Source organism: Odontomachus brunneus, unplaced genomic scaffold (genome assembly GCF_010583005.1).
Source record: "Odontomachus brunneus isolate Ranch 3 - 2012 unplaced genomic scaffold, Obru_v1 Obru_scaffold_021, whole genome shotgun sequence".
Lineage (NCBI taxonomy): Eukaryota > Metazoa > Arthropoda > Insecta > Hymenoptera > Formicidae > Odontomachus > Odontomachus brunneus.
In genome coordinates this window covers 705,684-719,882 of record NW_022639471.1, presented here as the reverse complement: position 1 = coordinate 719,882, position 14,199 = coordinate 705,684, and the positions used below count along the sequence as shown (strand labels likewise).

Below are 14,199 nucleotides of genomic sequence, written 5' to 3'. Positions count from 1 at the left end.
CTTGAAAAGGATAACGCACCATGATAATTAATATCTAGTAACAGTACACAATAATTCGTCATAATAATTAGATTGTGCACGCGCGGTAAATTATACGCACGACGCTGGCATGACGTTTGTTTCATCTTTAGCGGCGCGACACACAACAGACCTCCATTGTAATGTTCCTGCGGCGCGGGTTTCCCGTCCTCGAGAGAAAGAAAATCGTTGCGCTCGGTCGTGAATCTGTTAGACGGCTACACGTGAGCCAAATGAGCTTAAAACGTCGCGTTAAAAGTGATGGTAGAGCCGGGCCGCGCGCGCGGCCTGATTTAAAGTGGCGGATGTCAGGTTGCATTGTCTTTCTGGGAGGCTACGCGGCGGCGGCGGACGCGCCCCTGAGTCTCATACATCCCGTAATGCCCCAAGGTGCATTCCGTCTCTGCTCTTCATACTTAACACCCCGGTCATGCATAATAGAACGCGTGCTCGCGCGCCCAGCAACACCGTATCGTCCTTGCCCGGTGCCACGGTGGCTCTGTATTTTTAATTAATTCTGAGCTGTCTTATGAAAGAATTATTCCCGTCAAGGATTCTTCCGTAACAATCGTGGGAATTAATTCCCAGTCGTTGTGTCCGCCTGATTGCGAACGTTATGTAGGAAGAGAAAAAAATTGTTCCCATATACGCATGTACGTAGCTGTGTGCACGTACGTTTATTACTTCAGCTTTCAAGAAGGGACTTGGCTTACACTTTTGTTCCTTAACCGCAACTTTAATACGCATTCATTCAACTCTCATATCTACCTAACTATCTAATATCTAGTATTATAATAATTATTACATTGGTTCTCTCAGTTTAATTTTACAATATTATTCTTGTTTCCTATACATTCACTTATGTTTTTTCTACCTTATATAATTTACGCAATATCTTTCTTTCCTACCTCCTTCCTTCTAAAACATTCCTTATACACATACTTAAATCTAACTCTTAACATTCTTAATTTTCACTTATACCACTACTGCATTTTCCTCCTGTCTATTATGTCTAATTACGCTTTACTATTTCACTTAACTTTAGTATCGTATCGTCCATATACACAATAACCTAAACTCTATTTTTTCCTATAGCTCTGTTCCTTCCTTGTATATACTATTTGGCATAATAGCCGGATAACATTTATTAGATTTAACTACAAAAGAATTTTGTATCACATGTTATGTTTTTACACATTGTTCGCGACATTACGTAGCGTGAAAAAACACTCAAGATTCTCTCAAGATAAAAAAATTGTGATTTATATCGTTGAATCCCTCGGAAGCCAACATTTCGACTTCATACTTTGAAGTGCCTCTTCAGAGGTGTCGCCTAATTTTGCGAATTTAAATTTGAACAACCAAAACCCGCTGCTGTGGAAAGGTTAAAGTTTGACTCGGGATGCAGCAGCAACGGTGGAAATCACCGGGATCAAAGTAATAGGTATGGCCTTAGAAGTATGGAGAAGGTGCACCGGGCGCGGGGAGTCGCGCGAACGTGAACATTCTCGTGAGAACTTCACCGGCAGCGTCGCGTCGCGTCGCGTCGCCGGCGCTTTTCGCATCGCACTGCAGGGTGAAGCACCCGATGCACCGGCGGATAGGGAGTCGCGGATGCGAGTGCACGGTCGCGTTAATTACACGCCGCGGAAAAGTGCATACCTGGCGGCGATCGGTCAGGCCGTCCCTCTCCTCCCCGCGCCTCCGATCGCGATAATTGCATCCACCATGCTGAAAACGGCGTGAATGGAGATATTTACCTTGGTTTAATTTGCCATCAATGTGAAGGGAGGGAGCAGGGGCCGCAGTGATCGAGCCAGACGTCCAAAATGCACTCACAGTCTCGAATGTTCTGGTAACTGACAACCAGCGTACAATATTTGAACAATGGTTCCGACGTTCGGGCATTCAACCAAGCGAATGTGAGATTCCAATATCGAAATTCTGACTTTAGCTCTATCGGATGTTCTCCGACAATTCGATAAGATTTAAAATAATTATTTTCTTCTCATTCGTCTTTCGGTGACAGTTATTCTCTTGGTCTTAATCAACCGCAAGTGCTCTGCCCGACTAGAAATTTATCTCATGATCTCATGATTAATTCCAATCGGTTACTTGATTCGTATAAGGTAATGTTATTGGTTCCTGATAAGTCATCCTGATAACGCAGCGTGGTAACTTATTACCGACGTAGAGATTTTCCAAGATTTTTCTCAAATACAGCATAGATTTTAATTGGCCCAAATTTGCTTTCCGAGATTTGTTATCCAATTACAGAACTAATTGGGAATTTTATTCTTATCCCAAGCATAGATTCTCTGTCTACAATTAAAGCAGAAATGTTATAGAAAGTCGCGCTCTTTTCAGTCGGTCATGTCAATACGCTTTTATGATATCAAATTTCGCGATTTTTATAACAACTATTGTACATTCAATAGAATAAAATATAAAAAAATATATTTTATAGAATAAAATATAAAAAAATATATGATATTTTTAGAAAACTTCTTGAGCATTTACTGAAAAATGAAATTGTTTGCAAAATCAACATATATTCTATTTAATTCTAATGTAAAATGAAGATCAGGAAAAATATTGAGAAAATTTTGCATCTTCCCATTTAAATTTGCATATTTGAAACGTTATACTTCTACTTAGAACCCATAATAAGAAATTGGAACAGCTGTCGTACGATATTTGAGGAATGTATTACGATAATAGGGAAATTATCCTGATATGCGAGATTTCTACGTCGAAATTCTAACCCCAGCTCCCCTTGATGTTCTCCGATGACTCAATGAGACGGAATAATTTAAAGTAATTATTTTTTTTCTTATTCGCTTCGGTAACAGTCATCCTCTTGATCCCAATCAGCCGCCGAGTGTTCCGACAACTAACAACCGTGCAATATCTGGACGTTGTATTCTGATGAGAAAATCACCCTGATGTGGAATGCAAATGCCGAGATGACTTTGTAGCTCGTTCCGCCGTCCTTGGACAATTCAATTAGATGGGGAATAATTTAAAGTAATTACTTTTTTTTCTCACTCGACTCGCGCTAACAGTTACATACAGGTAGCTTACGACACGCAACGGTATCGTATCGGTAACGGAATACGCTATTACGATTATCTTTCTATATTTACAGCTCACTTTCATAATTGCCGATGCGAATGAACGTTCCTTCTCCTTGTTTTTCTTTTTTTTTTGCTCCTCCCTGTTCCGCCGAAGCGCGATTTTCAAGCTGTTCGCCGTTTAATTACTGCGCGCTCGTTTGCAAACGCCGTCTGGAACGACGTCTGGCGCGGCCTCTAACCCGCGCGGTAGATCTCGCAGATACGTCAAGTGCACTCTCGCGCGAGCGTGGAACAGGATTTACCTGGCTTCGCAGCGACGATCGCGATAAGACACGCGTGCGCGCGCGCTCTCGCACTTCCGCGCGCGACAAATAAAACGTGCTGGCCGCGTAAGTTCCTCTCGGCGAAAGACGTCGATGCTCGATTGAGTCATTAACACATTTTGTGCCGGACCGATTTTCGGTGACTTTTCGTTCATGCCGCATGGATCGATTCACGATATCGAGACTAACAGTTTTGCTTCTAACATATGCCTTATAATATTTGTAAGACTGCAAAAATTATTATTATCAAACAAAAAGATGTAGAGTTTAAAATGCATTACAGAACAAAAATTTTCCTTTTAACAAATTATCGTCGTCATACATAGTTTAACACGATCCTTGCCGTGCGGGTCGCATGCGTCCACGCGACATTTTGTAATGATGTTAGGATTAATTTTAAATAAAACATTTTATTTCAAATATTGTTAATATTTGAACTGTTTATGTTATATATTTTTTTATGTTATATATTTTGTTATATATTTATTTTTTTTATGTTATATATTTTATGTTATATATTTTATTATGTTATATATTTTTTGTTATATATTTTATGTTATATATTTTATTGTGTTATATATTTTTTATAACAAAGGCATATTGCATTTTTTAATAAAAATAATTGTCATATTAAACATAATTGCGGCTTGTCAGGATAATCATCATAGAATGTTAGTACTTATATAGATAGTACTTTTACGATTTTTTTGTACGCTGCACCGCGTGAACGGCATACAGTAACTGCATTATACATAATATTTAGATATCAATACATGATTTTACAGAATATTTTATGAAAAATTGCCGTTTAATAGCGGAAATTTTTAACGGATTTGAATGGAAAATTCAGAACGGGTCGCACACGATTCACGCGGCATATGGAACATGTTAATTCATTCATAAAAAGTGAAAACTTAGTATTATCGATCTTAGTATTATCTCTCTTTCTCTCTCTTTCTACCCTCTCTATACCCTTTCTCCCTCTCTTTTTTTCTATCTATCTATCTATTTCTCTATTTCTCTCTCTCTCTCTCTCTCTCTCTTCCCCTTTTTTTAAGCGCAAATAATATCATCGCGTCAAGCTACCGACACGCGTTCGCTGTTTCTTCTGTCTCCGATTTTTACGTTCCCTTTAAATTGGGACATTCACTGTTTTTCCTTTTTTTCACACTTTGGCAAATCGCAATTGACGCGCGACTAATGATCGTTCGCACGCATGACGGATCGGTGTAATCCGCCTCGGTGGCGAAAATTTTCGTCGTGGAACGTCGACCGGATCTCGTTCGTTACTAACCTGCCGAAGAGAAACAAGAGAGAGGAAGAGAGAAAGAGAGAGCGACGCAAACAATGCGAGCACGGGCGCGACACGGACGGAAACAGCGGAATCGAAGCAGGAAAGGCAGGAGGGTCGCGAATTCGGCCGCAGACTGGTGTACGAAATAGCCCCGCGCGTTTGATTTTAGCGAATGACCCGCTTGTCACGGACGGATCGACGGGTAAAGTTGACATTGTAGCTCGGCGGCGGAACGCATAACTCGCAATTACATTCCGTTCGCCTTGAAAACGTTAATTCGGCCGCCGCCCGGGAAATTGGCGCGTGAGTCTGGTTTTTGCCCCGCTTCTTTTCGTTAATACCGAATAAGCGGAATAGGAAACGCACGTCGGATGAAAATTGAAATATACGAGCGGCGCGATCCCGCCGCGTCATTACGATTGATTTGAGTATTTGGCAGTATCAACGAGACGTGAAAATCGCACCGCACAACTGACATACCGAGAGAAAAAATGATTGGTATAACTAAAAGTATTGTTATTTTCGACCCCAACCATATTTCTTGCTGCGAAATGGCGGTAACATGCAAAGAAGGTTGCGTCACTAACAACACAATAAAATTTAATGGAAACAATATTTTTCTTAACTGTAACTTCTAGTAATTATCTTTCTATGTGAGTACAGTTGCAAATATCAAACATTTCTTTCTCAATGCAATACAACGAGCCTTTTCTAGCTTGCCAGAAGGCAGACCTTTGCGCGAATTTAGTTACCGATTCGCCGGTCGATCCAGAGAATCCTTTTTCGACAGGGCGGCGAGATCTTTAATACGGGAAACGTCGTGCAAATCCGACGGGAGCAATTCGCGGGATTTTCCGCTCCGTTCGAACGCGCGTGTTTTCTTTTTTTTTTTTTTTTATTAGGGTTAACGGGATTCTCTGCGCGTCGGCGTGGTTTGCCTCCCGCTTTTTTCAGTCGTTCGGCCCGAGCCAAAACCGACAAACTGTCCGCCTCGGCGGTCTCGAAAGTTTTTAATGCCGCGAGCGGGCCCGAATGGAAGCCGCCGCGAAATAGGATTTGGAAGGTAGACCCCCGGGGGGATTTGAACGAGAGCTGGGAGGTTTTGCGAGCACACGGTAATGCAGCGAGTGCGCGAATGCGTAATGCATTCTTCCTAATCCACCGAGTTTTGTCGTTTTATGCTGGTACACACATTGTTTTCGAAAGAGAGGAAGAGAGAGAGAGAGAGAGAGAAATAACAGAAAAGAAAGAAGAATATATTAACGCAATATTGCAGGACATGTCCAAAGCAACTTCAAAGAATAAACCGAAATATCTTCGCCACTCGTATTTTATACAAATGCATCCAAAACAAGACTCAAGCAAATTGAAGCACAAAGACATTTAGGGACAGAGTAGGTAGTAGTAGAACAATATAGTTGCCAAAGTCGTATCGGTCTCTCAAATCGCATCTCGTCAATTTCTTTACTATTATTGAATACTAGCTTAAACTATATTCTGGGTGTTGAGCCCGAGTTACCACAAAATCTCGAGAAGATAAAATCAAGAGAGGAGGATAGGGTGTCCAAGTTTCATGGTAGTTCATATTTTTTATAGGGTCCTAGAGAATAACTGTGTAAAATTTGGTCTAAATCGGTCAAAGGGTTCAGGAATTTGTAGGGAATTTATATAGACAGACATTTTCTATTTTATACATGTTATAGATGAACGACATACCTAACAGTAAAAATGAGAAATAAGTGAGCAAGGAGAAATAGGAACAAAAAAATGAAATTCAGACTATCTTACTTTGTGCATGCTACAAACATTAAAGAAAAAATTAAATAAAGGAGGTCGAGGCTAGTTGGCTACCGGGATTAGTTCACAAAATAAATTATTTCTGCTATCTTCTAATAAGTTACAGAATTAAGCAAGCAAGATTTTTAAACATGTCAAAGATGGCTTTAAAATCCCTACTTGTTTGATTCTGAAATTTATTAAAGATTGTTAAAGAACGATAGAAATAATCGATCTTGCCAACTTTTACTCCGGTAATGAACTAGCCCCGGTCTCCCTTACTAATAGTGAAGTACGATTTCGGCAACTATTCCCTACTGTGTGCTCGTAAAAGTAGACAAAAAATGCTCGGTCGATATGGCTCGATAAAAGCCATTTCGAGGGTAAGCGAGTTTTTGGTTTTGATAATACTAACTAACTTTTCTGTTGAAAACTCGAAATATGTGAGTGTATCGCGGTCGCACATAGGTGCAGGTCGAGTATTTTCCCGGTCTTATTGTTGAATCTTTCAATATTACAGCGTGTGATGTCTCAAATAGTGACGCAAAAATCTGACCGAGTGGCACGAATACGGGGGTCAAATTCGCTGCACGACCCGCATAAAACGTAAAAATGGTGAAACACACACACACAGAAAAGAGATATATATCATGCCATCGAGTCGCGTTCGTGCACCGTCGTGTGCGGCGGCGGCGAAAGGATAAAAATCGGACGACATTGATTTTTATCGTCTCTCCGCCTTTGGCGACCGAGGCCGTGTTTTCATTCGTCCTTTCATATTTTAATTTCGCGCAGGAAACGTAGTCCCCGATGCAGCAGACCGAGAATTTCGTGCACTGTCGCGTTTTGCATTCGCTAAGGCCTCGGCGAACCTGCCACCGCCGGAGTTGCATTCAGAGTCGCGGATGTGCGACAATGTCGGTCGCTTTAATTTAACGCGCAACGAACCTTTTTGTCGCCGGTATGTATTTCTGCTGTTCTTCAGGGGAACAATGCCAACACCTGAATCATGGAAACTCGGTCTCGTAACGTTCTGCTCGTATACATATTTCCCGCTGGGGAGGTATTCCTTCTCTCAAGGCGAGAAGTCGTCCCCCGCGATTCGAAATAATAAATTCGCCGTATCGCAGTGCCGTTTTATCTTTCATGAATTTCAAAAATTGTGGATTTCATCACATGCGCAATTGATGCGTTGAATGGATAGCAACATGGTTTATATTATAGATCAATCCATGTGTGGAGCTGTTGAAGAATAATACTCTTTTATTTAGTATTTATCGATTGTTATGTGAGTACAGAAGGCATTTCGCACGCAATGTGGCATTAAAATGGAATTAAATATCTTTTTCATTCATCGCACGAGGAAAGGACTAATTCCAAGTAGCTACATCTTCAGAATGAGAATATATACGGAAAGGAAACTAAACGTCTTTTAAAGTTTAAAGTTCATACTTTCTTATGGCCTTAATGAAGCTCAGAAAAAAATTTCGGTCGCGTTGCTCCACATGTAAGAGAAAATCGACGGTTCTCAAGTCGACTTGACTATTGTTTATTCGAGCGGCAGATTTTACAATAACTTTAGCGGTTTGCGCGTCCGGTATACTTTTAGCTCGAGTCTTTATCCGCTTGCAACGGTCACATACAGCATCTTCTTCCTTTGTCTGTCTCATGTAAACAATATCTGCTTCGTGGCATATCTAACCGTTATCTAACGGTTTTAATTGTTCAACGGCCTTAGATGTTGATATTTTCGGACTTTTCTTTCAAAATCATCGTTTTCGGTCCGTTTTACCTCATTTTTCTTAAAACTATAACGTGATATCTAAGTTAACGGATTTAGTTAACGGATTCATGTTTCGCAGCAAAAAATACGTTGGAGATGACTATTCACACTCCTCGGGCAAAAAATGTCAAGATTTGTTGAACATTATTATTAATGTTATTAATAATACTAGAACTACATGCAAAGAACTATAATTTGGAAAGCATAACCTTCCACATCATTTTATTCGCTCTTTTTTCACCGTATATACCGTATTTCACTGTAATATTTATTCAGATGCAATTAATTATACAAGTATTTTACACTCATAATGATGAGACATGATAGTATTTGGTTCTTTCTCATTCTCTCTGTTTCTTTGTATTATATTGCTGAAAATAACGTGTTTGTCAGTACAATACGACAGAACTCGGTAAGTTAGAACGAATGCATCACGCATTCGACGTGTAAACATGAATTCCGCCGCCATCCCATTTGCATTCTTATCGTACGTATAATTTTACTTCCTTATCATACTTGACATTGTTTCTTCGCGTCAGAATTTTTGTCGACAGAATTCACATGTGCAAGCAAAAAATATTAGTCTTTTTCCTTATAGATTTTTTCAATTTTACTTTGTTCTTAATAGCACAGGAATGGATTGTCAATGAGGTCTATCTTGCTAAGGAAATAGTAAATTTCGCTGGGAACACAGAAAATTTTTCTACGTGTACACATGTACATACGCAATTGAAAAGCTCAGACCCAATTCTAAATTTAGATCTGACAAGTAACACTAGGGAAGTGATAATCGATTTTCCTGAAACTGCGCATACAAGTAGTTCTTCAAAAACTATTAAACACGTATTTTTTTGTTTTTCCCCAAAAACGAATTTTAGGGTAGAAATCGCCCCTACAAATTTTGATGGGGGAGTAAGAGGTACTTTACAACTGTTTGTAGGATTCGTATGAAATTTGGTATCTAGGGCTTTTTGGCCTCGCTGATTTCGAATTTGAAGTCAGTTTTTGAAAATTCAAAATGGCGGATCCAATATGGCGGACGGATTTTCATTTTTTTAAAGGATTTCTATGAAACATGGTATCTAGGGGTTTTTGGCCTTGCTGATTACGAATCTAAAATCAGTTTTCGAAAATTCAAAATGGTGGATCCAATATAGCGGACGGATTTTAATTTTATTAAGGATTTCTATGAAACATGGTATGTAGGGGTTTTTGGCCTCGCTGATTACGAATCTGAAGTCAGTTTTTGAAGTGCGTTCTTCCTGACAATGAGTAACGCTGAATGTAGTTCAAAGAAGAATTTCTGATTCTTATTCAGCGACTGAAGAAGATCGAAAATTCCAAGTTTCATAAAAATTTAGTTCTGTTAAAAATCTGTTTGCCATATTGGATCCGCCATTTTGAATGTACAAAAACTGACTTCAGATTCGTAATCAGCGAGGCCAAAAACCCCTAGATACCATGTTTCATAGAAATCCTTAAAAAAAATGAAAATCCGTCCGCCATATTGGATCCGCCATTTTGAATTTTCGAAAACTGACTTCAAATTCGAAATCAGCGAGGCCAAAAAGCCTTAGATACCAAATTTCATACGAATCCTACAAACAGTTTGTAAAGTACCTCTTACCTCTTCACCAAAATTTGTAGGGGCGATTTCTACCCCAAAATTCGTTTTTGGGGAAAAACAAAAAAATACGTGTCTAATAGTTTTTGAAGAACTACTTGTATACGCAGTTTCAAGAAAATCGGTGATTATCACTTCCCTAGTGTTACTTGTGAGTATCTCACACGGGACGAGTTTCAAGTAACGATCATTAATATATACGCGAACTATAGTAATGTTTGCTGTAAAATTCTTCACGTGTAAAATCGCGGAACTCATGCGCAATAATAATTAGTAATCTATCAGCTCGCCAAGTGAAATGAAGCTCTTGTCCGAAGCAGGCAAGCAACGCGCGCGACCCGGCAGGCGCACCGGCAGCCAATCGTGCTTCCCCCTCCTCCGCCTCCTTCTCCTCCTCGCTTCTCTAGGCGACCGCCGCCGACTAGACGAGACGCGCGCGTTCGCCAGTCAGTCCGCGCCGAGACACCGTGTAGGTGGGAACGTTTCGCCGCGCGTTTCCTCAGTTTTCTCTCGGCGGTTTTTCTCTCGCGCTTCCGTGTCATCGTGATTCGTACATACATACATAAATACATACGTTCTTTCGTTCGTTCGTTCGTTCGTTCGCCAAACGAGTCACGTCTCGCTCGAGAGCCGAGATAAAAGATCCGAATATTCCCGACGCGCGCACGTGACACGATTTGCAAGCCGTCACGAGAAGTTGACGTACAGAATCGGACACCGTGCGCGAAAACGTCGCCTTGACATTGACTACGCGTCAGCGCGGCGAAGACGAAAACGAGGACGAGGGAGGAGAAGGAGAAGGAGAAGGAAGGTAAGTTTACACGATGTTCTGTCAATGTTCTGAAACCAAGTATCGAGTCTTTCCGTGATTTCGCTGATGTCACTCGAGATCTAACTTAATCTAAACCTAGCCTAATCTAATCCTAACACGCGTCGGTTGTTTAAATCGTATAAGATATTTTGACCTCGAAAAGTTAATCTATTTTTTTTTATCTAAATTGTCCGATATGGTGATTTCGAGCTACTAATTTACGAGAATTGCTGCGCGATAGGAATCTTGCGCGCGTGTTAATGACGCAAGTCGCGCTGCCTGTAATAACAATAGTGTGTCAACAACCGTGCCGCTTGCTCCAAACAGAGGCACAGTTCCGCGTTTACGATTGGGATTTCGTAAGAGTCGCGAATAGCGCGAGACAGAGTCGTTCGGCTCCATTCTCGAGAAGGGACACCATAGTGGCCACCGCGGCTGTTGTATGTATATGTGTGTGGGTGTAGGTGTGTGTGTGTGTGTACGCGGCACACGGTGAATGCCGAGTAAGGGGTCTCGATTGGATGACAGGAGGGACGAGGATGGAGAACTGTGGCCGGGCGTGAATGCAAAACCGGTTGCATTGAGAAGGTCAGTTACTGCATCACCGGCGCATTCCGACACTTGGGACAATCGCCGGCCTTTATTTTTCGGGAACACATTTTTTTTTTCCGATACTGTGCTCTACCTCAGAGCATACTCTGACCGTTTATTTTTACATCTATCGAACGTGTTCGAGAATTTTCAATTTAACGCATCCCGGAATTCAAGAGAATTATTATAATTCCCGATGAAATTCTAATAACGCGATTCGAACGCAATACGCAATCGCGTTATCGATTTCATCTTCGTTATCCCTGTTGGAGAGAATCCGATATACATTTCGATGTACATGCGTATGTATCGGTAAATGAAAAGATAATTCGTGTAGTCGTAACATACGAACTAGGGATTAATCCGTAAAAGAGAAAAGCGTAATGAGGGATGAAAAGCACACGAGGAAGGTGAGTTATTTTATTAGACGTGTCGAAGAAAGGGATCCTGCGGACACTGTAGCGCCAGTACGACACGTGTGGTATTGTAGGATCAATAGAGGAAGAAGAAAAGAAAGACGAGTCGAGCTCTAGGAGAGACTTCGATGAATCTCGTTTGAAACCTCAAAGGCCAAGGCTGCCGTTTGTGCCGAAGTCTGAAGAGGAAAAGAGGGCGCGATAGATGGGTTTAGAGGTTAGAGAGAAAGAGAGCAAGAAAGTAAGAGAGAGATGAGCTATCTGACACACGTGGGCGAGCTTCGAAGACTCTCAAGCTCGCCGGGAGAAGGAACGAGAAAGAGGGAGAGAGGGAAGGAGAAAAAGAGAGGCGAGAAAGTGAGAAAGGTAAGGGATTATGTAAGGTCTTGAGAAGGAGGATTGAAGGGGAACTGCCGCTGCTTCGGAATGCAGCCAGAGAGATTTGTAACGATTACGACGATCCACACCACGCAAGTCCTGTCAGAGTGGCTCTTCTTTTCTCGAATACGTGCAAGCTGTGGAACTGTCAAACGAGAAAACTCGTCGAAGCCTGTCTATGGCGGGAGTTGCAAGGCCGTGAATTTTAAAGTTCTTGGCAGACAAATATATAAATACGACGTAAGTTAGGACACAGCGTATTAGAATTGAGTTCGCAGAAACTAGTCAGCGAAAATTCACGTATATTCTTATGAGCAACGCTTGTGAGTAATAGAATGCTCTCTTTTTTGTAATATCGAAAGCGGAATTCTATTGTCTGAAAGAATCGACACTTAGGTATCAAGAAAGCGCGAGTATTTGAGGTGACAAAGTTCGATTAATGTAATTGCAAACTGTTTCACTTGTTAATCGTATTATGGTCGCGAAACGTCGTTCCGTCAGGAAAGATTTATTAAAGAGTTATGTTAAAATAAATTACACCTCAAGACGGTCACGCGATATTGCACGGATAAAGAGTATTCCAGTGAGCTTACGCTCCCTTCTGCAACATTTTTCTGAAACTTCACGGCAACTTATTACGAGAACGCCGACATGAAGGAGAGAATAACAATCGGTAATTCTCGTTTGTATTATCGCGTAAAATATTTCTGCGTGGCAATAATCTCTCTTTATAAACAGTCCTCGTCGGTTCACCGACAGTAATCAGCGACGGTAATCCTGATTGACTGAATCCCGCTTCGCCGTCGTCTCTATCGCGCACAGAGGCGAGTGTGTTACCCGGAAAAGGACGGCGGTTCACTAATCTAGGATTAGTTTACAGTTGCGGCCAATGCGACCTGGCCTAAATAGACAGCATTAATTTTCCATCGGCGAACAGCTGGGGGAATTTCGATGTAGCGGGACGAGAGTTGCATTAGTTGTAATTGGCGGGTATTACTTAAATGGACGATGATTTAATTAGCGCGCTGATCCTCGTTTAACTAATATTCATCCGCCAACATATCGCTGTCGCGTGACCGCGTTTACTATTTAACTCGTCTCTTATGACTCTTTTATTTAGCGAAACGACCCGACGTCTCTTCATCCTCTCGAACTCGAAACGCTACGTGATATAGAAACAAATCGCATATTTTTAGTGTTAGTAGTTGGTCAAGAGAGAGAGAGAGAGAGAGAGAGAGAGAGAGAGAGAGAGAGAGTGTGTGTGTGTGTGTGCGCGCGCCTGCGGATCGATCTCTGACCAGTCTTTCGCCCCGTTGATGTTTCAGCGAGCAGTCGACGCCACATCGCCATCTGCCCGGGACTCTGCGAGGTACCCTGAGCCACTCTCATAATCATCACCACCACCACAACTATCCCCACAGACATGAACAACAACCACCACCTCCGCCGCCGCCGTCGACGTATCGCACACCTCCACCGCCACCGCCAGCCCCGAGTTACATCACGGTGCAACGCGGCTGCGCTCTGCATTCGAGGTGAGTCACACCCGGTATATGTCGCGCTTCCGTCGCTGTCTCCTGGACACGGGTTCAAGGGACTCGCGAATTTGGCGTCTCCTCGACGGATCTGAGATGAAACAGCTCGACGTCTCTTCGAAGATTAATGTGAATTTTGCAAGTCATATCGCGACGGAAAATCACAAAGTCGAATTGCGTTCTTCAGGCACGAGAACATATCCGGGATCTCTCTCGGGACTTTTCTGTATTTTCATTTGCCGACAAGATTTGTTCTACCCAAACGAGCGTAGCTTTTTTCTGATATTACTCAAACTGTTGATTCTCTCTCTCTTTCTCTCTCTTGATTACAAAACGTATTCTCTTTGATTTCTATAAAGTCTCTCTGTGCAACGAAGGAAGGGAATAGAGAGAGAGAGAGAGAGGGAGAAGGAGAGGGAGAGAGGGAGAGAGAGAGAGAGAGACGCGCCGAAGCAAAACGTAAGGGCAGTATACCTGTCTTAGTATGATGATTATGCATACTACTGCCAGCTATGCCTTTCGTAAAAGAGAGAGAATAGAGGGAAGGGGGAGAGAGAGAGAGAGAGAGAGAGA

At 41.8% G+C, this 14,199-nt stretch overlaps 1 protein-coding gene across 4 annotated transcripts in view; it reads left to right on the top strand.

Moving 5' to 3' along the window:
* LOC116842113 (beta-1,4-N-acetylgalactosaminyltransferase bre-4) overlaps positions 1-14,199 on the top strand; it is a 153,219-nt gene that overhangs the window by 23,933 nt on the left and 115,087 nt on the right. For 2 of the 4 annotated variants that reach the window (XM_032810849.1, XM_032810850.1), the window contains exon 1: positions 10,293-10,706. The exons of the other annotated variants lie outside the window; for them this stretch is intronic. The gene's annotated coding sequence lies outside the window, so the exon portion shown is untranslated. Of the gene's footprint in view, positions 1-10,292; positions 10,707-14,199 lie in introns of those variants that run through there. 4 annotated transcript variants of the gene reach the window in all.